This window comes from Dermacentor silvarum, chromosome 4 (assembly GCF_013339745.2).
Source record: "Dermacentor silvarum isolate Dsil-2018 chromosome 4, BIME_Dsil_1.4, whole genome shotgun sequence".
NCBI lineage: Eukaryota > Metazoa > Arthropoda > Arachnida > Ixodida > Ixodidae > Dermacentor > Dermacentor silvarum.
Genome location: NC_051157.2, coordinates 20,255,567 through 20,277,501, shown reverse-complemented (window position 1 = coordinate 20,277,501; position 21,935 = coordinate 20,255,567). Strand labels below are relative to the sequence as shown.

The 21,935-nt window shown below is 47.1% G+C and overlaps 2 protein-coding genes and 6 non-coding genes across 9 annotated transcripts in view; 2 read left to right on the top strand and 6 right to left on the bottom strand.

The window, feature by feature from the left end:
• Positions 1 to 21,935, top strand: part of LOC119449588 (uncharacterized) — a 378,080-nt gene that overhangs the window by 112,331 nt on the left and 243,814 nt on the right.
• Positions 388 to 459, bottom strand: Trnat-cgu (transfer RNA threonine (anticodon CGU)). Its single transcript has one exon. It is a non-coding gene; the product is annotated as a tRNA-Thr (tRNA).
• Trnat-cgu (transfer RNA threonine (anticodon CGU)) lies at positions 570 to 641 on the bottom strand. The gene has a single exon. It is a non-coding gene; the product is annotated as a tRNA-Thr (tRNA).
• Positions 753 to 824, bottom strand: Trnat-cgu (transfer RNA threonine (anticodon CGU)). Its single transcript has one exon. It is a non-coding gene; the product is annotated as a tRNA-Thr (tRNA).
• On the bottom strand, positions 935 to 1,006 carry Trnat-cgu (transfer RNA threonine (anticodon CGU)). Its single transcript has one exon. It is a non-coding gene; the product is annotated as a tRNA-Thr (tRNA).
• On the bottom strand, positions 1,116 to 1,187 carry Trnat-cgu (transfer RNA threonine (anticodon CGU)). Its single transcript has one exon. It is a non-coding gene; the product is annotated as a tRNA-Thr (tRNA).
• Positions 6,624 to 6,695, bottom strand: Trnat-cgu (transfer RNA threonine (anticodon CGU)). Its single transcript has one exon. It is a non-coding gene; the product is annotated as a tRNA-Thr (tRNA).
• LOC119449589 (uncharacterized) overlaps positions 7,846 to 21,935 on the top strand; it is a 137,638-nt gene continuing 123,548 nt past the window's right edge. For both annotated transcript variants that reach the window (XM_037712796.2, XM_049665324.1), the window contains exon 1: positions 7,846 to 8,371. The gene's annotated coding sequence lies outside the window, so the exon portion shown is untranslated. The remainder of the gene's footprint in view (positions 8,372 to 21,935) is intronic.

Here is a 21,935-nt window from a genome sequence, read left to right as displayed (position 1 = left end):
GGAGGACCACACAAAAGTAGCAAATATTCTATGAAATCGTTGAATTTCCGGGCACAATGAAGTGTTTGCAGTACATAAGATATTTTTGTAGCCAGGAACAAGTTACAAGCTGCCGCCCTACCAAATATAGAAAGGCGGTGTGGCGTAAAGGTATCCGCATGGCGTTGAAGTGCCGGTACACGTTCCTGCCAGTAATGTGCACTAAGCTTATTTTCATCAAAAGGTACACCAAGGTAAACGGAAGAGATTATCAAAGAATTTCTGAGCTATAGCGGCCGATAATAGAGACTCGCAAAATGCTCCGGCTATCCAGCACTTTCACTTATATGGAGATAAAAGGATACGCTATTCATTGCACATGTCAGAGAACAACAGAAAAAAATGTAATGCCGCCAGTGAGGTTTGAACTCACGACCCCTGGTTTACGAGACCAGTGCTCTACCACTGAGCTATAGCGGCCGATAACAGTGACTCGCAAAATGCTCCAGCTATCCAGCACTTTCACTTATCTGGAGATAAAAGGATATGCTATTCATTGCACATGTCAGAGAACAACAGAAAAAATGTAATGCCGCCAGTGAGGTTTGAACTCACGACCCCTGGTTTACGAGACCAGTGCTCTACCACTGAGCTATAGCGGCCGATAACAGTGACTCGCAAAATGCTCCAGCTATCCAGCACTTTCACTTATCTGGAGATAAAAGGATACGCTATTCATTGCACATGTCAGAGAACAACAGAAAAAAATGTAATGCCGCCAGTGAGGTTTGAACTCACGACCCCTGGTTTACGAGACCAGTGCTCGACCACTGAGCTATAGCGGCCGATAACAGTGACTCGCAAAATGCTCCAGCTATCCAGCACTTTCACTTATCTGGAGATAAAAGGATACGCTATTCATTGCACATGTCAGAGAACAACAGAAAAAATGTAATGCCGCCAGTGAGGTTTGAACTCACGACCCCTGGTTTACGAGACCAGTGCTCTACCACTGTGCTATAGCGGCCGATAACAGTGACTCGCAAAATGCTCCAGCTATCCAGCACTTTCACTTATCTGGAGATAAAAGGATACGCTATTCATTGCACATGTCAGAGAACAACAGAAAAATGTAATGCCGCCAGTGAGGTTTGAACTCACGACCCCTTGTTTACGAGACCAGTGCTCTACCACTGAGCTATAGCGGCCGACAATAGTGACTCGCAAAATGCTCCAGCTATCCAGTACTTTCACTTATCTGGAGATAAAGGATACGCTATTCATTGCACATGTCAGAGACCAACAGAAAAAAAAAGTAAAAAAATGTAAGAAGGCTTGTAATGCCAGATGAGAGCTATCCCGAAAAGAAAGAGAAAGCGCGAGACTAAATGTTGCAGATACAAATGCACCAACACTAACCCTCCAGCACCCACTGGTCGAAAAATGTCGCGTCTCAGGTTCAAATCTGGAAGACCACATATATCTTGAAAAAATCCTGTGAAGACGTTGAATGTAAAGCCTTGCGCAGTGAAGAACCTGAAAGACATAGAAAGCTTTGGTTGCCAAAAACATGTCTTCTGCTCTTCCAAATATTGAAAGACGGTGCGGGACAAAGGTGTTTGTGTAGCGCAGAAGGGGTGGACCACGCTCTCTCTAGTAGTGTGCACTTAACTTGTGGGCATGCACTAGAGCTCCTGGATATTTAGGTGGCACGCAAAACCATTCAATACCAGCATAATGTGACGGTGTATTCGCCCAACATCCAAACCATAGCTCTGAGCTCTTAGAGCTATTCATTTGCGCACCGGAGACATTACCAAACTCTTCTATGATAGAATTAGTTTTATCGATGCTGGGCTTGTATTTGCAGAAGAACGCGATATCATCAGCGTATGCTAACACTTTTACATCATGACCAAAATATTATAACCACGCACACTGCTGCAGTTAAAAATGCTCAAACAGAGTTGTTATAAGTAAAGGGCGAAGAGGAGGGGGAGATAGGACATCCTTGTTTCACGGAAGAACGGATGTGGACGGGATTTGGGAGGCTCTCATTGACAAAGAAGTGAATTGTACAATGACTATAACAAAGTCGAACGCCATTAAGCACTGTCGATCGAATACTGGTGTGTTCTAGCAAATAAAATAAAAAGGAATGCCGGACTCGATCAAATGCTTTTGCGAGTTTGAGCGTTGCAAGTTGCTCATAAGAAGTAGAACAGTACTCAAGAACCGTGAGAGCGACGTGTATGTTAGTTTGTATAGAACGGCCTTTGAAACCACATGTTTAATGAGGAACAATAAGATTTGAAATCGCTACCTGCAAACGGTCCGACCAAATTTTAGGAAATATTTTGTAGTAACATTTGACAATGTAATTGGTCTATAACCCTCAACAGAACGTAATTTTTCTCTGTCAGTCTTTTTAGGTATTAACACTGTGTGGCTTTGTGTGAAAGAGTGTGGGAAATCCTCTAATTCAAAACTCATTAAACATATCTTCAGCAGAACATGTGTAAGAATGGACTTAAAGACCTTATAAAATTCACCTGCAATGCCATCAGGACCGGGAGTTTTTGAGATGGGTAACTGATCAATGACAGCCTCTACCTCCTGTTTAGTAAAGGGACCGCTAATTACTGAACAGTCTTCGTCAGTTAGAGGAGTTATTATAGACGCAAAGTACTGTAGAAGCTTGGTATTCTGGTGCCCAGAAACATCACTGAAGAGCACTGAATAGAAGTCTTCGAATTGAGACACAATGATATCACTCGTGTCAGTTACTAATGCGTCTTTCGAATACATGTCGGTAATAACTTTTGCAGAAGCGTGGCGGCGTTCACCAATCAAAGCTTGGCGGGTCGGCTTCTTAGAAAACAAGGCGCAGTTATTGCGTGGCCGAACACGGGCGCCTCTATTTGACGCCACTGCGTCAAACTTTTGCAGGTCGCATTTCCCGTTTGCAATGTCATCAGCGTACGTTCCAGGAGACTCACATTCAAGCTCATAAAGGCTATAAAGACTTTTCCGCTATTTCTTCTCTTTATATATATATATATATATATATATATATATATATATATATATATATATATATATATTGTAAAATGCCGTAATAGAACCAAGTGCAATAGCAATTGATCTGATTTCCTGCTTAAAAAGCTATCATGCAGCGAATAGAGACAAATCAAGAAAGAGGCAGTTTTTCAGAGCTAAGCACACCTGATTAGTAAGCATTGTATCACCAATGATTGCCAAATCTAACTTCCAAAGTGTCCACTGAGGTAGGAAACTCGCCCAGTCGCGCAATTACCATAGTGGTGGGAGAACCAAACAGGGTGAGTTTCGCATAGGAGACCTCTAGAAATCAACAATAACGAAACATATATACGATTGTGTCGAGAATGTGAACATCATTGAATGTGCGTATATGAGCGAGGTATTTGCCCCGATGCTCCTATATCTATGAGCCCCGCATTTTCAGTGATGTTAAATAGCACTTGACTAATGTTGTCCCTATGGGTGTTATGTAATGAACGGTCATTCGCCTCGCATACGCAGTTGAAGTCTCCTATAAGAGAACACTGCGGTCACAATCCAATAAAGGAGCGAGAGTTTCAAATAAGGCAATTAGTCTTGGAATAATTGAATGCATAAACGTTAACGATGCGCCATGGTAAACTACGCAACTAAATATCGCAACATATCAACCGCCCTTCAGAGTCTACATTGTAAGGGAAGGCGGTATACGAAAGGGTCTATAGCGGCCGATTAGAGTGACTAGCAAAATGTTCTAGCTATTAAGCGCTTTCACTTGTCTGGAGATATAAAATGATACGCTATCCACTGCAAATGTCACAGAACAGTGGAAGAAAATACAATGCTGCTAGTGAGGTTTGAACTCACGACCCCTTCTTTACGAGATTAGTGCTCTACCACTTCGCTATATCTTTTTTTTTTTCTGCATTGCCTCGTGATCAACATTTAGCAAAAATAACAATGACAGTCAAACTATATACAGTGCTAATATCCTTAGCCATTCGCCTAGTTTGTAGGCTCTAAAATGGTTACATTTTAGAGCCTACAGTTAACAATTATACACTCCGAAGGACCATTTTGGGCCTGTTACAAATCACGCACGTGAGTAAAAGCTTCGAAGAAATTCTTGCCTACCGCGGATCCACACACGTATGTCTGGCGTCCATTGTTGTTCGTTATCCGCCATGCATACATATCAGCATATAACACGCCCGTGTGCTTGCGTTGTGGTCAAAATTAATCCGGAGCCCTCCACTACGGCGTGCCTCATAATCAGGACGGGTTTTGGCACGTAAAACCCCAGAAAGAAGAAGAAGGCAATCCCCTGTTTCAGTGCATGGATCGAAGCTGAACAGTGGGTCTTTTTTTCAGGGTCCGTGTAGGTACGTCCCGCAAGAACACCGCGTCATGGCAGTCGATAAACACGAGTTCAATGATTTCCGGTTTCTTGCACGAGGCAGTTGTCAGATCAGGGAATAGAGAGTCCTTGGCCCTCAACCGTGGCGTTACTGCATGGGAGAGTGCCGGGTATGTGCAGCCCAAGGACGTTCCCTGTCTTTCCTGTCGTACCACGTACGTCAATCCTTAAATGCAAAAATTGAACCACCTTAGTATACTTGACCGAATGAACCAGAAGGACTCGTTGCATGAAGTATTTTCGTGCTGAAATGCTTTTCATCGTTTCTTTTACAATTATATGGACACTTCGGATTTCTGCCGTCGGCGTCGCCGTCGCCGTGAGCCGCACTCCCACGCGCAAGCAAGGACGGAAAGCCAGCGCCGGCATCTGCCAACAACCGCGCTCGTCGCTCGTCCGCACAGTCTCTTATCTCTCCCACGCGCAAGCAGAAGCGGGAAGCCAGCGCCGGAAAAAGCGGGGGGGGGGGGGGGGGGGGGCGTACGCTATCGTTCGTTGGAGGGTACCACACGCAAAAATCCGCTTGAGCGTTTTGACGGTCGTTGTCTGCAGTCACAGTGTGATCTTATGTTGTTTGTGCGCGCTCACAGCACGCTTCTTACAGTTAGTAATTGTTCGAATGAACCAGGAGGACTCGTTGCATGAAGTATTCTCGTGCTGAAGTGCCATCTCTTTTCGTCGTTTTTCTTTTTCACTTAGATAAGAGCGTTATCATTATCGTAGCTTGCCAACTATGTTTGTGTCGTGACGATATGTAGGAAAAGCATTAATTGGTAGAACGTGTATTTGTTTTTGCGACTGTATACATTCTCTCCTGACATATGACAACACCGGGCGTATATCCTCCCTTGTACAATATATATCGCACATTGCCTTCAACCTTTTATCGAAATTCAGTCGGAATTGATTACGGAAAATATTCATTCTGGCTATGAATTACGGTGCATTTGTAGCTGTAAAAAAGTGCTTTACTCAAATTCTTGGCATCCGCTTTCGAGGAATTTGCCACTCAAGTGATCTAGACCTCTGTGTCGTCCCAGACGGGCGAAAGCAACCTTGAGGTGTGTTTCGAAATCGCTGAGATTGCGTGACAATGCCTGATGCCACAGCAACATGGCAATGTATACTACACGCAATTCCATCTTCATCTCTACGTTTGAGCAATGAAATGCAGTTTTTACCCTAGCAAACATGAAGAGATGTTATTATTTTTTTTTTCACGTGCATCGAGACGCATTATTTGGCATCTTACCGTGGTGTTTAAAATTTTAAATTGATAACATAACAGTATACAATAAAACCACCTTGAAGGCAGATTATGTCCCATAGTTGTGTTCGGGTCTCAGGAGGATATAGGCCTGGGTATATAGGCTTCAAGTTGCATTGAGCAGTTCTGTTGCTCTTTGTCCTCTCTCCGTATTTGTATTGTGAGTTCAAAGTTCAAGAAAGATATCATAGAGAGTTTAACCTGCTTAATGGCCGCATCGCGCTCAGGACCTAACTGGTACACCGCGCTTTGTAATGTGGCGTGAATTCAACATACAGTGCTTGTGAGATGAACGCCCTCGATAAACAATCGCTAAATCGACTTGAATGAATTACGTTGCTGAGCCAATTATCTTTTTCTGTCTCTTTGTTGCTAAAAGATGAAACTGATATCACCCGAGCTGTTAAAAGCACAATTATGATTTGTAGCCACAATAAATAAATAAATAAATAAATAATTTTATATATATATATATATATATATATATATATATATATATATATATATATATATATATATATATATATATATATAAGTTTACTCCCCGCAGTCGGGAGATTGTTTGTAACATTTTCTTTCAAGTGCAAGATACGGCATTAAAATACACTCGGTGGACGCCGAATTAGGTGCTTTTGCAACTACAGGCCTAGTAACTGTCTGTTCAAAATAGCTTTGTTAAAAAAAAAAAAAACACGGCGTAGTGTGATCCTCAGACGAAACGTTTAAATGATTGGACGTCTGCTCAACAGGTCAACTTATGCGTTGGCATCGAAATTCCATTGGAAGACATGCCAGAACCTACGTAGGCTAAAAGATTGCGGCGTATTCCTGCGGTATGTTCACCAATAAAATAAATAGTGTTGATACTTTGTTGCGTAAAATTAAAAAAAAAAAAAAAAAGTAAGAAAAAAAAGTGACTGCCGCCAGTGAGGTTTGAACTCACGACCCCTGGTTTACGAGACCAGTGCTCTACCACTGAGCTATAGCGGCGCTGGTTTCGCCGGAGTTAAAAGGCCGTCACATTCTGCTTCTCTCCTTCTTCGCTTCTGCGTACACCTCTTTACGTTCTTCTATCGCTTTTCTTGCAAATAGCCGCTACTTCTTGTGCTGGGTATTCTATAATCCGTTTCTCTCGGTTCCATCGCTACTTCTCACACGTTTCCTTGCACTTTTCGTAGACTTTCCGGCAAAATATGAGTTCGTGCGTTTATTTACCGCTGATTCCTGCTCTATCGGTGCTTTAAATGTCGCGAACTAACATTTGCCGGCGTTACGTACCGCCGAAATTCCGCTTAGCACCTGCTACTTCGTAGGTGTGTTCGTAAAGAAGACCACTTACATCGCACCGGCGCGAAACGCTTTGGCTTTCCACAGTTCTCGGTTCGTCTCGAGCAACGGCAGTAACTTCGGTGAACGCTTTCGACATCGACACACGCATTGCCTATCACCGCAGGCGGGTTCATTTTCTGTTGTCATGTAGCTTACTCAAATCTGAAAGGCATCCTCTGCACAAAAGTATGTTTGTCTTATTATTTCGGCCCATAACTCTCGCACTAAATGGTTCGTGCATCTTGTTCGTGTTCACTTTACAGGAAACTTCACGAACACCAATAATTAGCAGCAGAGCGACGTTAACGCGAAGTTGCAAAACTGCTGCGCGCTTTCAGGTCTCTTTAATTAATCTGCTTTCTTCAGTCATAGACAAGAAGCTCTACCGGCTTTACATCCCGCCCTCCGCACACTTTTATATGTTTCCATCCTATGCGTTTCGTTAACCAAAAAAAAAAAAATTGTTTGCGACAACATCTCATTATCTATTGAAATAATGCTGAAAAAGAAGATGGGAGTGAAAAAAAAAAAAAAGAAAAGAAACACTACCAAATTACGGAAGCGTGCAGTGAACAATAGAAGAGAAAGGCAAATTGCTCTCTCTCTCATGGAAAGAAGAAAACAAAATACTGATGCTTCCAGTACCGGCGAGCGCTTTTGCAAATGACGCGAGGATGAAGAGAAAACAAAAGAAATTTCGACGTCACCAGTATAAACAAAACAAGAGAAACATTCATCGGTAGCGACCGCCGCGCCACATCATTTGCGGCGGCCGTCCGAAGAAGCTCGCCGCGAGTCGTCGTCTGCTGCTGGGCACACAGTGCGGACGATACAACGTTTCGCATCGGAGCCGCGTGTGCGCGCGAGGCGCCGGCTTGGAGCCAGTGTTTTTCGACCGCCAGCCGGCTGTTCTCCGCGTTGTCACTGCGTGGACTCTTGCTTTCTTCAACGCGTGCTGCGCAGTCGCCGCAGGACAGCGCGAGTGGCGTCTTTGAAACAAAGTCCGCTAGCTGCCCCGTGTGTTGTCACTGCGTCTGTTTGTCTTCTCGGTGGGTGTTTTCCGACGCGCGCTGTGCTGGAGCCGCGTTGCTGCGAAACAGGATGCCAGGTCTGGAACGTGGTTGTTGCGAGCTCTATTTTTCCCAAAGATAGAGGCGATCCCCGCTCGCCCTGTGGTGCTTGCATCGCTTGACCCTCTCCCCGCTGGAATTCGGGAGATAAGAAGTCATTTGGGAACCGTCTCTCTCTCTCCACCGCCGGCAGCATTCGTTTGCTCGCTATCAGTTTCACGGAGACGTGGATGCGGGGACCGCCTCACCACAAGCGTTCGCCTCCAGGTAAGTTGCGCAAATTTTTAGGTTTTCGCATTTTAAAGCTGCATTTGTATGTTTTCGTGGAGGCCTGAATGTGCCGCAGCAATAAAAGAAAAATAAAGAATAAAGGAGGTTTAGGAAGTGTACATGTTCTCCCGTCAGCAAACGCATGCTTTCCGTAGATTCCGTTAATCTTGTCGCAAAAAGAAGGGGGGAAAAAAAAAAATCAGCACCTCACGAAACCGTAACCTCAGTGGGCCATCCAGGTGAACTTTGCGTTATTGCAACTATTATATATTTTTCTTGAAAAATGAGCCAGAAAGATGCCATCGTTATGCTTACGTCGTCAAAGAGAAATGTCAAGGGTTTCCTAAATGCCAACGCACATTCTAATTATTTAATGACCGAATTGGTGTCCGGCGATAGAGACAACTTGTTTTAAAAAAGTAACAGTTTTAACGCTGCCAACTAACCGGGTTGTCACTGGTTTGCTAAACTTAAGACACTGACACCTAGCTGCCCATCCCTTACCCTGACATGGGCGCCGCGGTGTGGTCATGAGAGCGTTTATCTTTTGTTTCGCTCCTGGCTCGCCGTGTTCTTTCTGCCATATTCTTCGGGCCTAGACGTCTACGTCAGCGAGCAGCGGAAAGCAGATGCCATCCATCTCGGCGCATACGTGCCTCTGTACAATGGCCGAACGTGTATGGGTTTACTTATTTCTTTTTGGAGCTTTACAGCCATCCGATCGCTGTCATTCTTCGCGCGCAGTTCATTGTTCTTTCTCCTGCGCTGCGCCTTTCTGTCCTTTGCGCGCCTCGGCAAGTGCCTCTCTACATTTCTTTATTCTTGCGTCTATCGCGTTTTTGTTTTTGAGTAGTTCGAAGGAGCAAAAGGGAACGGCATTACGGGCACTTTCCCTTGTTCTTTTTCACGTGGCGGAAAGTTTTTTTAAAAAGCCTCTCAGACGGCAAACACGTCACTCGCCAACCTGTCGAACGTCGCTCAACGTCCCCCGTTTTCAGAAATGCTTGTCACTCACCTTCCGCCAGACTTTTGACTGGGTGAAGGTGAAAGCTATTGCGCGAGGCCGACCTCCGCTGCGACAAAGTGCGCAGTTTCGCCCGCGTTTCTGCTACGCTGCCTTCATCCGCGAAAAGTCACTTTGCAGCTGCTTTCTTTCTCTCTCACTCTGTATTCTTTCCAAACAATGACGTTCGTCGATTTTAACGTATTGAGTTATAAAAGAGGATGACCGTCAGTATTTGAAGCGCATTGGCGCCAATACGACCAGACACCCGTTGGTGCATCCTGGATCTGCGCTGTCAGCCGCGTGTTTCAGCCGGTAGATTTCAGGGAAATTGAAAACACCGCTGCAACATGCAACTGATAACTCACGGGTTCGCTTGTACGATCAATTCAGCGGCTCAGGAAACTTGCGATGAAGTTTCATATGAAGTGGTTCTGCGTCGGCAGTAGTGTACCAAGCGCCACCTTTCCTGGTTTGATTCGAGGGAAAAGTTTTTTCGAAAGTTGCTGTATTTGATAAGGAGATCATCCCTTGGCTGTCGAATAAAAGAGATGTGTTGCGTAACTTTATAGATTATAGGCGCCATGCTTCGTGTTACTTTCCCTTATTATTGTTCACTGAGAACTACTCAAAAACATCAACTACTCCAAAACATCAACACAACCTGGGCGTTACCATTATATAAAGATGTGCGTTGATGTGCTTTGATAATTACCTGCTTCGCCAGGGCCAAAGTTATGGTCCCTAGTACTTTAAGCCACCCGCGGGATTCTTCGCACAGTTTCGGATAACAGTTTAGTGCAACGTCGATAACGTTCGGAAGACCCGCGCAAGTTACCTTCTCCTTAGCGGTGGCAGCTGTTCTATCGGCCAACGCGGCAGCGTGTTCCCCTTTTAATCGACATGCTACGTGGAATTATCAGAAAGCATTCGAGTACTTACTTGAACGAATAAAACGAGGTCTTGTTTCTGTGCTTACATACCTTGGCCGTTGTCGAAAAAGGCGAGTATTGTTTTTACAAATCTCGAGCAAAAGGAGCGAAGTGAACAGTTCAGCGCGCCGTACTGAAGGATCTTCCGGCACGCATATTTTATAGCTTGCCTTTTCTGATGGTTCAGTCGAAGACAAAGCTGCATTTTCGGGATTTAAGGTCTGCACAAGATAGGCGGTGTATACCAACGCCTCCTAGATAGCAGGCCTGTGCACTCTGCTTTATGACGTCATTCTACTTAGATCAAAATTTTTACTGTCAAGCCTGGCGTGACGAAAGCGGTAACGTCAAAATCAACGCGGCTTACTCGGGAGCATCTCCATTAGACTATATGGCAGTCGGCCAAGGTAGCATGACGTCATGGATCGAAGTGCACAAGCCTTGCGCTTTCTAGGATGCGTTGTGTATACTGACTTGAGGGCAACGAAGAATACACGGCAAATCTGTTCGTATCGGTTTGCCTATCTCAGAACGCTTTCATCACAAGCACTGCAGGCTCGTTATGAATCTCGTTATGAATAGTGGTTCTTGTCAAGCAACAGCGGCAGGAGTACTGCTGGTAGGGTAAAGAAAATACAAAATTTCTTCGTCAGCAGTGTATACGATAATTGTTCGATATCAGAAGGCGTCCAACATCTCATCCATCCTGACAGGCCTTTCCGCCTTCTTTAGGAAAAAAAAAAACAACAATTGGGGATATTGCTCTATAATTCCTAGCCGTTCGCTTAGCTGCCGCGTTAGGGGATCAGGTCTGTCGAACGGCCACCCCCTTTCCCCATTTTTTGTTTTGCTTTTTTTACTTGTAAATACACGGAGTGCCTGCATGTAAACATGTGAATGATCCCTGCATAAATTGATGCTCGTGCAGAAATAGTAGTAGATTAGCGCATCACTTTAAACGAGAGTCGCTGATCGTGCGCCGCAGAAGTCTCGAAGTCTTTCAGCGTCACAGTCGCATTATCGCGTTGCCTGTTCGTATTCGCGATATAGCGTGCAAGACGCGCCTTGTAACAATTGCACTCCTCCGACAGCGTCAGATCAATTGTGACTCGAGAATCTTATTTCTGCCCTGTCAGCAGTCCAGAGGGCATCGATAAATAGAGGAAGTGTCGGGGCATCGCTCTTTCCTTTTCCTACTTTAGAAGGCTTTGCATGATGTTCTGAACCGGCAAAAAAAAAAAAAAAAAAAAGGGGGGGGGGGGGGAGACTACGACAGCACTGGCGCTGCGCAAATCGTGCACTGAACGACAGCATTATGTGTTGTGAAACTATACAGCTAATAAAGTTTGTACCCGCGTCACCGCCAATGCTCTCTCAGCACAAAACGCACTAAGAATAGTTCGATATCTCTCTGTTGGTTTGTGGCACTTAGTGCACTGCTCAGCTAAAACGATCGCCTCGGAAAATCTGACAGTGTAATTCTGGGGCCCGTGTCGGAGCGGAAACAGTGCAAAAGTGTATGAGATCTTTGTCCGCGAGGAAGCGGGTCGATTGCCGAGGAGACCGACGCGGTTTCACCTATAATTTACCAGTTTGCGTCATCCGCTGCCATTACGCAAGGCACATGGAGCGACGCGTCCTCGTCATCATCTTGGTCGTGTTACATCGTGCACGCCCAATTTCAGCAATCGTACAGTTTCGGCATAGGAGCACCTCGCCTATGGATTGCGTGTCCCAACTCTGTTCCCAGGCAAGGGCCATGGCATCCAATTTAATTCCGACCATCTCTTCGCGTGCTCTTATAACCGGATGTTCGTTTCCACTTCGGCGACGCGACCATCGAACCGGATTGATTGCTTCATTTCACGCATGCACTATCCCTCTCTCTATTCGCTTGCAAGGCTGTGCTGTCAATCTGTCTTTGCAAACTGCCGCAGGAGGCGATCTTATGCCACTTTCACTCCTCAATGCCTGAAAGCCTAATTCGCAATTATTTGCCTTACTGAGTGTTGTTATACATTGGACTGCCGCCTTTGATAATAATATGTCTAACTTTACGATTGGCCGGCGTCTGCTCTTGAGAACAGTTCGAGCGCAAGAACTTATTTTGTGACTACACGCTGCTCACACTGGACGGTCCTTTCCATCTTGGTCCAGGCAGCGCAGTTGGCTCGTTCCCTCGCTGTTACCTACTTACTAGCAGTGACCTAAATTCGGTTAAAGCCTTCGACAGAAATTTGGCCAGACGCTTCGTCAAGAGAACGCTCCTGCGGTTTACTAATATTATGCATCACCGGTGGCTCAATCTCGTACTAACATACATTTTGTCCGTCGATGCTCAAGACTTCACCCGTGGGGATGTCTTTCGGGCGCACAGCGCGCGGGGTGGCTGGCCTTGCCCTTCGAGCCACCCTCCTGAATTTTGCATTCACGATGGACGCAGAAGAAAGCGAGCGGGCAAGAGAAGGCAAGGCGGCGAAATCGCGGGGTATACGTGCGTTCCCACCGCGGGGCGAAGCGCCAGCTGTCCCGGGGTCGGCGTGCACGCCGCTGCTCCTGCCTAGGAGGGCAGCGAACCTGCAGGCCGGGCTCGGCATCGGGGTAACGCGCGGTGAATGGGTCGGGCAGCGATTTTAAAGCGCGGCTGTGCGTGCCCTTGGCTGCCAGCCCACACGATGGAAACTGGTGAACGGGCTGGGTTGGAGGGCACTGCCGGTGGTGTTCCCGGAAGGAGGTGCGGGAGTGTACGACCATGTCTGTGGGAATGGCCTGCGCGAAGACGGAGCGCTTCTTGAGAGACCACGGAGCCGGGTTTGAACGAGGGTCGTTGGGGGGCTGCTTGCTTGCTTGCTTGCTTGCTTGCTTGCTTGCTTGCTTGCTTACTTGCTTGCTTGCTTGCTTGCTTCTATCATAGACCCTTCCACGCTCGCCCCCGTCTTCACCGCCATGTCGTGTTGTTGTTGTTGCCATTTCTTTTCGTGCCGACTGCCGAACCTCTGCCACCATGCTCCTCTCCTCAATAACTGGGTCTCCGTCTGTTCAGGGCCACTTGTTCAGCCGTCGTGTCGGTTGGAGACTCAGCGAGTCTTGTGTCTCGACCTTGCTCTTTGTGTGATCTTGTCGTGCTGAATAACTCGTAAAGTCTTCCTCAATGTCATCTACGCTTGGCTCCGCCATGGCATGTCGATTGCTGGGATCCACCTCTCAGAGAGGGCGCGTTCGATTTTTGGCTCAAACTTTCTTATGCATTGCGCCCTTTCTGACCTGCATGTGAGACGCTCCCATATAGCGTCACGCGCTAATATTATGAACAATAAATGCTTGGCAACTACTAATTTCAGGAACCTATCTATGGTAACAGCTTTGTGGCAAGTCATAGAGTACTTGCCACAAGCTGCTCGAACATATCGGGAGCTCTCCTGGAACCACATAATTTGCCAGTCTATGGTTCAAACCTAACTACTCTACACCGTGGCCTCCGGTTGTATAACGATGTCAATATTTCCCCCCCTATTTTCCTTGCAAGCGCATTTAAAGGTGTTTTGCGACTGTATTCACATTTTCAAAATATGTCCTACGCGTATCTAGTTATTCATACGCCACAGGATGCCCGTAACAAAAATTAGCCACATTAAGCCTTTCTTCTTGCTTATCTTTTCGGTGCTCTCTGTATATGGCGTTCAACATCGACCAAATCGCCTTCCTTTTAGAATACCATTTATAATTTTTTCATCCAAAAATTTTAGAATACCTCCACGGGACTGGAAAGAGCAGCTGTCTTCATTGTATTTCTGCTTGCTCACATCAGTTGTAATGAAACGAAAAGTTGATCAGCCGTTACATTAATAGCTCGCTTGCAGTAGCTGTCACGTTGTTTAATGACTTCCTGTGACAGCTGCGGTCTGCGACCCAGTTACGGCTGCCAATTACGAGAACTTAACGTCGCGTACGTTGTAGGGTGACCTTCCGTAAATTCGTCAGCTTAAAATAACATTAAAACGGTGCAACAGGTATTGGCACAAATTTTCTGTCGTGAAGTATAGCCATGCAGTAAGAAAACAGCCATGCAATAAGGTAATCACTCATTAGAATCTATTCCGAACTTTGGCAGGCTTATTGACTAGTTTTCTGTTCAGAGGCAAATCCAGTGTGCTGTGCCGGCATGTGATCTCCGCCCCCTTTTTAATAAATTTATTCGACCTCTCTCTCTCTCTCTCAAAAGTGAAATGGAATAGCCGGTAGCGTATCGCTATCAAGCTCTCCATTTAGTGCCCCCTGGAAGTCCTTCCTGCCTAACGCGAGCTATAACAGCCGCGACATCAAAAATCGCATAAATATTCGCCGTAGACTGATCTCATAACCATGTGTGTCTATGACATTCACTGTGCGTATATCATTCCCATTTGGAGTAGCATGCTAGTCACGCCGCCAGGCAAAGCTATAGCCAGGATTTTTTAAAGAACTCCTCTCCATATTTTTCCCTCTCACGCTGAATGCCCGCCTCGGCCGCGTGAGACCGTGGATGTGACTCCCGCTTCCACCGGTCAGCAGTGAAGACTTTTGCCTGTTATACTTCGAAGCATTCTTTGGCTCTTCCCAGGCAAATTGTCAAAAATGGCCACCTGTTCAGGTGGATAGCAGAGCTTGGTAAGGGCCTTTTGTACGTAAATGCACGCCCATTTCTCTCGTGCCAACGCCAACTGGCGCCTGCGTCACGTTACATGGCACGAGCTTGAGCGCGTGCGCGCTAGTTTCCATTCGGCCACGGCTTGCCACTCTCTTTCCCGTGCGTCATGAGCGGGAGCGTGTCATTTTCTCCCATACTTGGCTCGTGGCAGCTAACGCTTTCAGACGCTGTGTTACACTGCACCGCCTTCCGGTTCAGCCCGGGTCGTAACGAAACAGGTTGCAACGTTTCCTTCCTGCGTCAAAAGAGAAAATAAAACTGTGGTAACGCCGTCGTCGTCATACGGTCGTCGTCGTATTGCTTCTGCGGGCACACAAAGGCTCGCGTCACACACGCACAACTACTTGCTTTACACTGGTAGCGTTGCTTGCGCTGCAGTTGAGACACCCTACTTTGCAAAAACACGTTAGTCCATCTGGTAACTCTTCGAATAACCGCAAATGATGCAGTATAGCCAGCTATCTGTAAAATGCTTCGCATAACATAGATTCCCACAGTGCGTGGTATCTGCATAATTTTTATAGAGGTTTAAACGCATGTGAAAGAGTTCCGCCCTCAGTCTTCAGCCGCGCCCCAGGTGTTGAAAACAGCCGTATAAGGGAAGGTCTAGCCATAGCGGCAATGTGCAAGTGGACTCATACGTGAGCTCTGTCATCAAATACAATTTGATTATTCTTTCTGTTCTCCTCACAATGCACCTCAAGTTCACCTGGCTAGTATGGATAGTCTCACGCTGAAGAATCTCTCTTCAAGCGCTAAGGGTCCGTACAGCCTGACAATCAGTGCGCTTGTAGCTATGCCTTTTTAGCAAGTACCTGCCAGCACCTGTGTCTTCTACATGCCTTCTACTGCTGTGGTAAATGCTCGACAACAATCTTTATTTTGTGCAGGCCGAGTGGTCGCTTGAACTTATCGACAGGGTCTCCTGTTCGGATCCCTACCGTTCTAAAAAGCAGGCCAGGGATTATTCTTTAAACATGAAAAAAAAAAAGGGGGGGGGGGGGGGGTTATAGGTGGCACCAAGATTCCGAACTAGTATATGCAAACGGATGCGTAACCACTGAACCATCTGTGCGCTTTCTCCATTATTGTACTCGGTTTGGCGTAGACCGCGGCATGTCACCATTTAAAGAAGTAGAAGAAATGAACTGTAGTGAAGTCTGGAACGCTTCCATCCTTGGTTCTGTTCAAAGGAACCTTGTATTGCATCTCGTTCCACTCTATTCTGCTCCGTATATCGGAGATTTTAATTATCCGCCAGACTCCGAAGTCTGTTTCACTCGACTGCGCTTCCTCGTGAAAATTCTCAAGACGTAAGGACACAATATATAATGTATACGAAGTATATGGGTACATGCACCGTATTCCTACATTCTTCCTTTTTCAAACAAGATAACCGGCGAACCACTTCTTTGTAAGGTATCTTCGCACTCGGACGCATTTATAGTCTCATGGATACTGCCCTTTGCTACTCCTCCAAGACCACGCCGGCCCGGACCTGCAAGGCTCGTTCGACTCAATAAAGCTTTCTCCCTCTCTCTTTTCCAAGTCTCTCGTACGTTACTTAGAATCTGTGAGGTCGCTTGAGAAAGCTGCCCATAGACAACGCTATGTGGTGCTTGACGCACTTTTGGAAGGCGCCGCGCTTTGGCGAGTGGTCGGCACTGCACGTAGTTTGGTGGAGAAGCATGAACAACGGCTCTCACACACGCAGAGCATTTTCACCGAGCCTTGCGCGGAGCCGCGCCGTGACTGCAAAACGTGCGCGGCGGTGCTCTGCGGCTCTCTAGCCGGCGTGTCATGCGGTTGCCCGCTCCGCATGCCCTCCCTCCAGCTATTCGCGGTTGCTCGTGTCCTCAGTTTCGTGCAGCGCGCCCGGAAGCAGTCCATGTAGCCAATATACGGTAGGTCTACCGGCGGCGCCGGAAGGTAAGAACGTTGGACCTGCCTATTCAATTGGCGACTTACTCCTGACTCAGTCTTCAAGTCACTTGCACAATCTTGACTCGGAACGCAGTTTCTGAGTTGAAAATTTGGATGGAACTACTTTCACGATCTGACCGGGACCAATTCCCCGTCTTCTTTTCGTAGATTGCCTCACTGGCCGGCGGCTACTGGCCAATGTTTCCTCTCTACTCAATTCTTGAACTGCTTTCGCGCAAAAAGGGCCCTTTAAATTAAATAAAGCAAACATACCCGGTGCTCTCCTATACTGCTACTCTGTAGTTTTGGTCTGCGTGCATATGTGCGCATATGTCTCTTGTACTATCGTATACACGTTCCTATTTTCTTTTTTTTTTTCCCGAGACACCAGTTAACTGTTCTAGGCCGTGCTTGCTCTCTTCTTTCGCTTCGTTGCGCCATCGTCGTGTCGTCACTGTTTTTTTTTTTCCTCTATACCATCGTCATTTTTTTTTTCACGCACGTTCATCGTCAAATGGCATAGATAAATAAAACTTTGCATTGCCCGTGCGTGGAGGTATAGAAAATGTCATGAGACGCGAGAGTAGTCAGCTCCGAGCACACTCTTCCTTTCTGTATCTACGAGTATTGCATTTTAGAGCGCAGCTCTTAGGCATCCGTTCCTGTTTTGAGCGTCGCCGTCCCTCGTAACCGGGCGAACGAGCGCAGCGAAGAATGAAAGAGCGAACGCGGAGCGCAGCAGGCGACAAAAGACGGTGATATCGAAGAGAGCGTGAGGAGGAAAGCGGAGGAGGAGGGTATGGCGAAAGTGTGGGAAGAAAAGCTTAGTGTCGCGCGAGATGGGCAACGACCACTACGAGATGGCGCCACAGTAGCGCGCCGTCGTCTCTTCACCGACGGCGCGCTACTCTGGCGCCATCTCGTAGCGGTCGTTGCCTATATTGCGCGGCACAACGGATGCGCTCGCATGGCATCGGTGAAGAGACACGCCATATATGGAAACAAAGCTCTGCATGAGCGGAAGTCTGTCTGCGGCGGCTGCTGTGAATCGCGCCCACGCGTCACCAACGCGCTGCCTCTCGCGATCTCCCGATTAGCGAGACAGTCGCGCCACACTTCGCTCCGTTTGCAACGTGCCGCACGAGGCATTGTCCGCGCCAGACAATATATCGCGAAATGAAAACGTGTATGGAGCTGCGCTCAAGTTTCTCATTAGGGAGTATCATGATCGTCAGTGATTTTTTCTGGTTCCTTCTCCCCCTTTCCCACACTGCTGACCGATGTTCTTTGGCGCTGAGCCGTACTTCCTCAATGGCTGCAGAATACAGTGCCAGATTTTCCTTTTCCCTGTTAACCAATCTCCCTCTCTAATCATCGCGCTAACGTTGCAAGGCCCTTGTTATCTGCCAGGGCATTGTTTCTGATGCGCAGCACCGGCTGGCTCGCGTGCTGCGTCGCGCGCGCGAACATGTCGCCCCCGCGTATTGTTAGCTTGCTGTCCTTATGAAGAGCTCGAGAGCAACGGTAAACCTTGCTTTGGAAAGTTCGTAATGCCAAGTTGGGACTGTGGTCCTTTAATGTCAAGCTGTATCAAAGGCGGAGAATAAAATCCACTTTATCGCGGGAACCGTGGTCCGTATACTTTTTTTGCTCAAGGTAGTACAAACGCATGCACGCACGCTGCTGACCGGAGCGGAAGCACGAGGGGCCTGCCTTCCATTGTACTGCACCGAGCGAAGCCCCGGCAGAAAGACGAGGGAAATCGGAGACCGCGCTTGCGGACGTCGACGGCCGAGTACCGGCACGTTTTTGTTTCCCCTCCCCGTACTGAGAACAGCCGGGTATCGCTTTCGGGTTGGCTTTTGGCCGATCGGTTGCTGCGGCGGCACCGGGCCGGTGTTTGCCCGGTTCGTCGTTCCGTGTGCCATACGAGAGCCGCGGAAGAGGCGGAGATGGCCGGTCTGACTCAGCAGCACGGATTCCTAGCCGCTACGATCGGCGTCGGCGCGAAAGTGGAGCCGCGCGTCTCTCCTGGCTGATGCGTGACAGCTGCTGCGCACCAGTGCATGCCTCGCGTTCGCGCTGTCGCCCGCTCTCTTCTAAGTGCTGTACTTGTTTTGCTTAAGGGACTTTAGTTTTGCTCCCCCTTTTTTTCTCTGTTACTTATTTCGCATGTCTGGTCAGAGTTAGCTGAAGCGGACGCCAACGTATGTGTGTTCTACGCGATGCACGCCGACCTTGTTGCCTATAGTCGACTCGCTGCACGCGCTACTTTTGGCATGTCGCTTTGTGTTTTCTTGTTAGGGGGCGGAAGAGACGGACGCGACTCGGTGTTTTGTCCTGGCAGAATCCAAGGCCGACCTCATTTTCAGTGCCAGCTTCCCATGCGCTCACGCTCGAACGTACTCGCGTCTCAGTTGCGCATGTGTTGGGGCTCTGCACTACTGCCGTTCCCTTGGACCCGATCACTTCGTAATTGTGCGCGAAAGTACTGGGCCGATCGTTCGACCAGAGCTGCAGCACACCTTCTACCGTAGCGCGGTGGCAGTTCAATAGTATTGTGCTGATCTAACTAGTTGATCGGGCGTTTGATTTATTCGACAATTTGATCACAGTGTTTTCGAGTTTGAGGCTGTCATAGCTTTCTCTGCGATCTCAAGACTCTCCGTGGCAGTCTCGCGGAGTCAGTGTGTGTAGTGGACCCAGCGTCGAGACATGTGTGAAGCGAGAGCTTTCTGATGATCAAACTAAATCGGAGCCTTTTCACTGCAACAAGCAACGACTCTTCGATAGAGCCCGACACGTTGGTCGACAGTTCATTTGCCCCTGCACCCATTTCAAATGTCTCTACTGCTTCTAAACGCCCCACCGGTCTGTTTACCATCTGTTGCCGTTGAAGGGGGGCGTGGAAGCAGTTCGATCGTGCCGCACGAGGACCGGAATTTCCGACGGCGGTTCAGGAACCGGAAATGAAGGGCGAGCTCCAAGCTTCCGGCGGCGTTTCGGGGCGCCAGAGCTAGCGCTGCACCCAAAAACGGACTTTTCAACCTCGGAATCTCGTTCTCCCATTACTCGCTGTCGCCGCTGTAGAATTCTTTCTTGGTACTTTCTGTATAAATTTTTGCCCAGATTTTTTACATTAGCGTTGAAGTCCCGAGATTAGCAAACAGGTTAAGTGCTCACAAAAGCTCTCTCCTCTTCCCCCCCCCCCCCCCTTCCCTAATCGAATTGTGATGTGTGTATGCATTATGCAGTGGGATCTGTTACATGATTTAAAAGTAGTACGCTCGGTGAGTTTCTGCGAATAATTTTGTTATTAACACTTTAGTAGTGGGAGTAGGGATTTCGGAAGACCGGCTTCGGGATCAACAGGTTCGGGGTTTGATATCCCGCCTTTGGAGTGAAATTACCTTTGGTGTCCTGAAAAAAAAAAAGTGTGCCCAAAATAGCAAATGCTAATGGCAAGCGTCCACATGCACTCGATTGCATGAGAAGTAAAATTCCCATTGTATTGAGAGAGAGAAGCTATTTAATAAATCATGGAGAGGGTTGCCTAGCGGCACGGCTTACATGCTACTCCAAATGAGCATGACGAAAAATGAAATGATATGCACTGTGCACGACATATACATAACAGAAACAAAATAAAAAAATTCAAGGGGCACTTAGTTATCGCTACGTGGATGAATGCGACAGTATTAGCGGCGAGAACTTGGAGTGGCGCCCTCTACGAGTGACGTCACGGACAGGACTGCGCTCGCTCGGCTGCTGCGCGCGCTCGTTCCCTTCGTGCATGCTTGGAGTATTGGTGGCTCGAGCCGTACTTATTGACAGATATGTCGGCCTTCTTTTTACTGTCATGCCTGAACGGTAGCTTCTTCTTCAAAACCGCGAGTCGTGAAAATTTGCTGCGTGGATATCGCCAGGTATGTAGCATTGAAGGGGTCTACTGGTTTTGCAATGCGTATATGCACAGTGTCTGCCCATAAACTTTGGGTAAAAAGAATGTCTGCAATTTCAACACACGAAGTTGTGTATGATGCTCCGCAAAACACTTAACATTCCCTTAGTGCTTAGCTATGAGAGACATTGCATTTTACAAGGAAGAAAAATTTTGGTATTGGTATTTGATGTCAATATTATGAATGCGTGTTAGAAGGAAACTGCACAGCGAATCTTTTATGATGATTCTTATTACTATGGTGAGTTGTTCTAGTCAAATATGGCTACTCTTTTAATGCGTAAAAGGAAAAGTTAGGCGCGCATTTTGCATGAAAACGTTTGCTAATACTTTCACCGTTCTCTGAAACAGGCACCCAGGAAACGCATTGCTCATGGCTGTTAACACGACGGCGCGTCACATATAGTATGTACATACTTCACGAATACCATAACAGTAATCAACTGAAAGAACAGTTTCGTGGTTAAGTTCGAGAGCCTATCAATTGCAAGCGAGAAAATGTTTCATAGTGACCCTCAGTTGCCTTTATCGACATCATGGCACAGCCCTTACGCAAATAAATGTACCGACTGTCAATATGGCGAGGATGCATTATTCGCGAAACCCATCAGTTCACTACAGCTTCGAATTGAAACCATGAAGCAGTTATTTAAGTGCCAATTGAATGCCTATGTTATACTCGAGGATATACAGCGCAGCTTATGCTGCGTTGGAGAGGAAAATTCAAACGCCTTCTGCCTCACCATGTCTTGATTCTGCGCTGTCTAACTGCATAAACTGATAACTATTCGCTTCGTGAGTACATAAAAGAGAAACTCACATGTCCGCCTCATATAGAAGACACCTCACGCCTCAAATGAATTCACTTGATTTTTGACCTCCACAGGGGAATCATATCTTCAATAAGCCCCATACTACTAATGAATGAGGCTTCGGCTTCTTTCTAGCTGCAACCATACGGTCCTTAAGGCATATTTCAATAAAAAAATTGGGCCGAGCAGCCTGTGTCTGTTCGCCAAACAGATTCGTGATGTCTATTCCTCAAGAAACAAGCG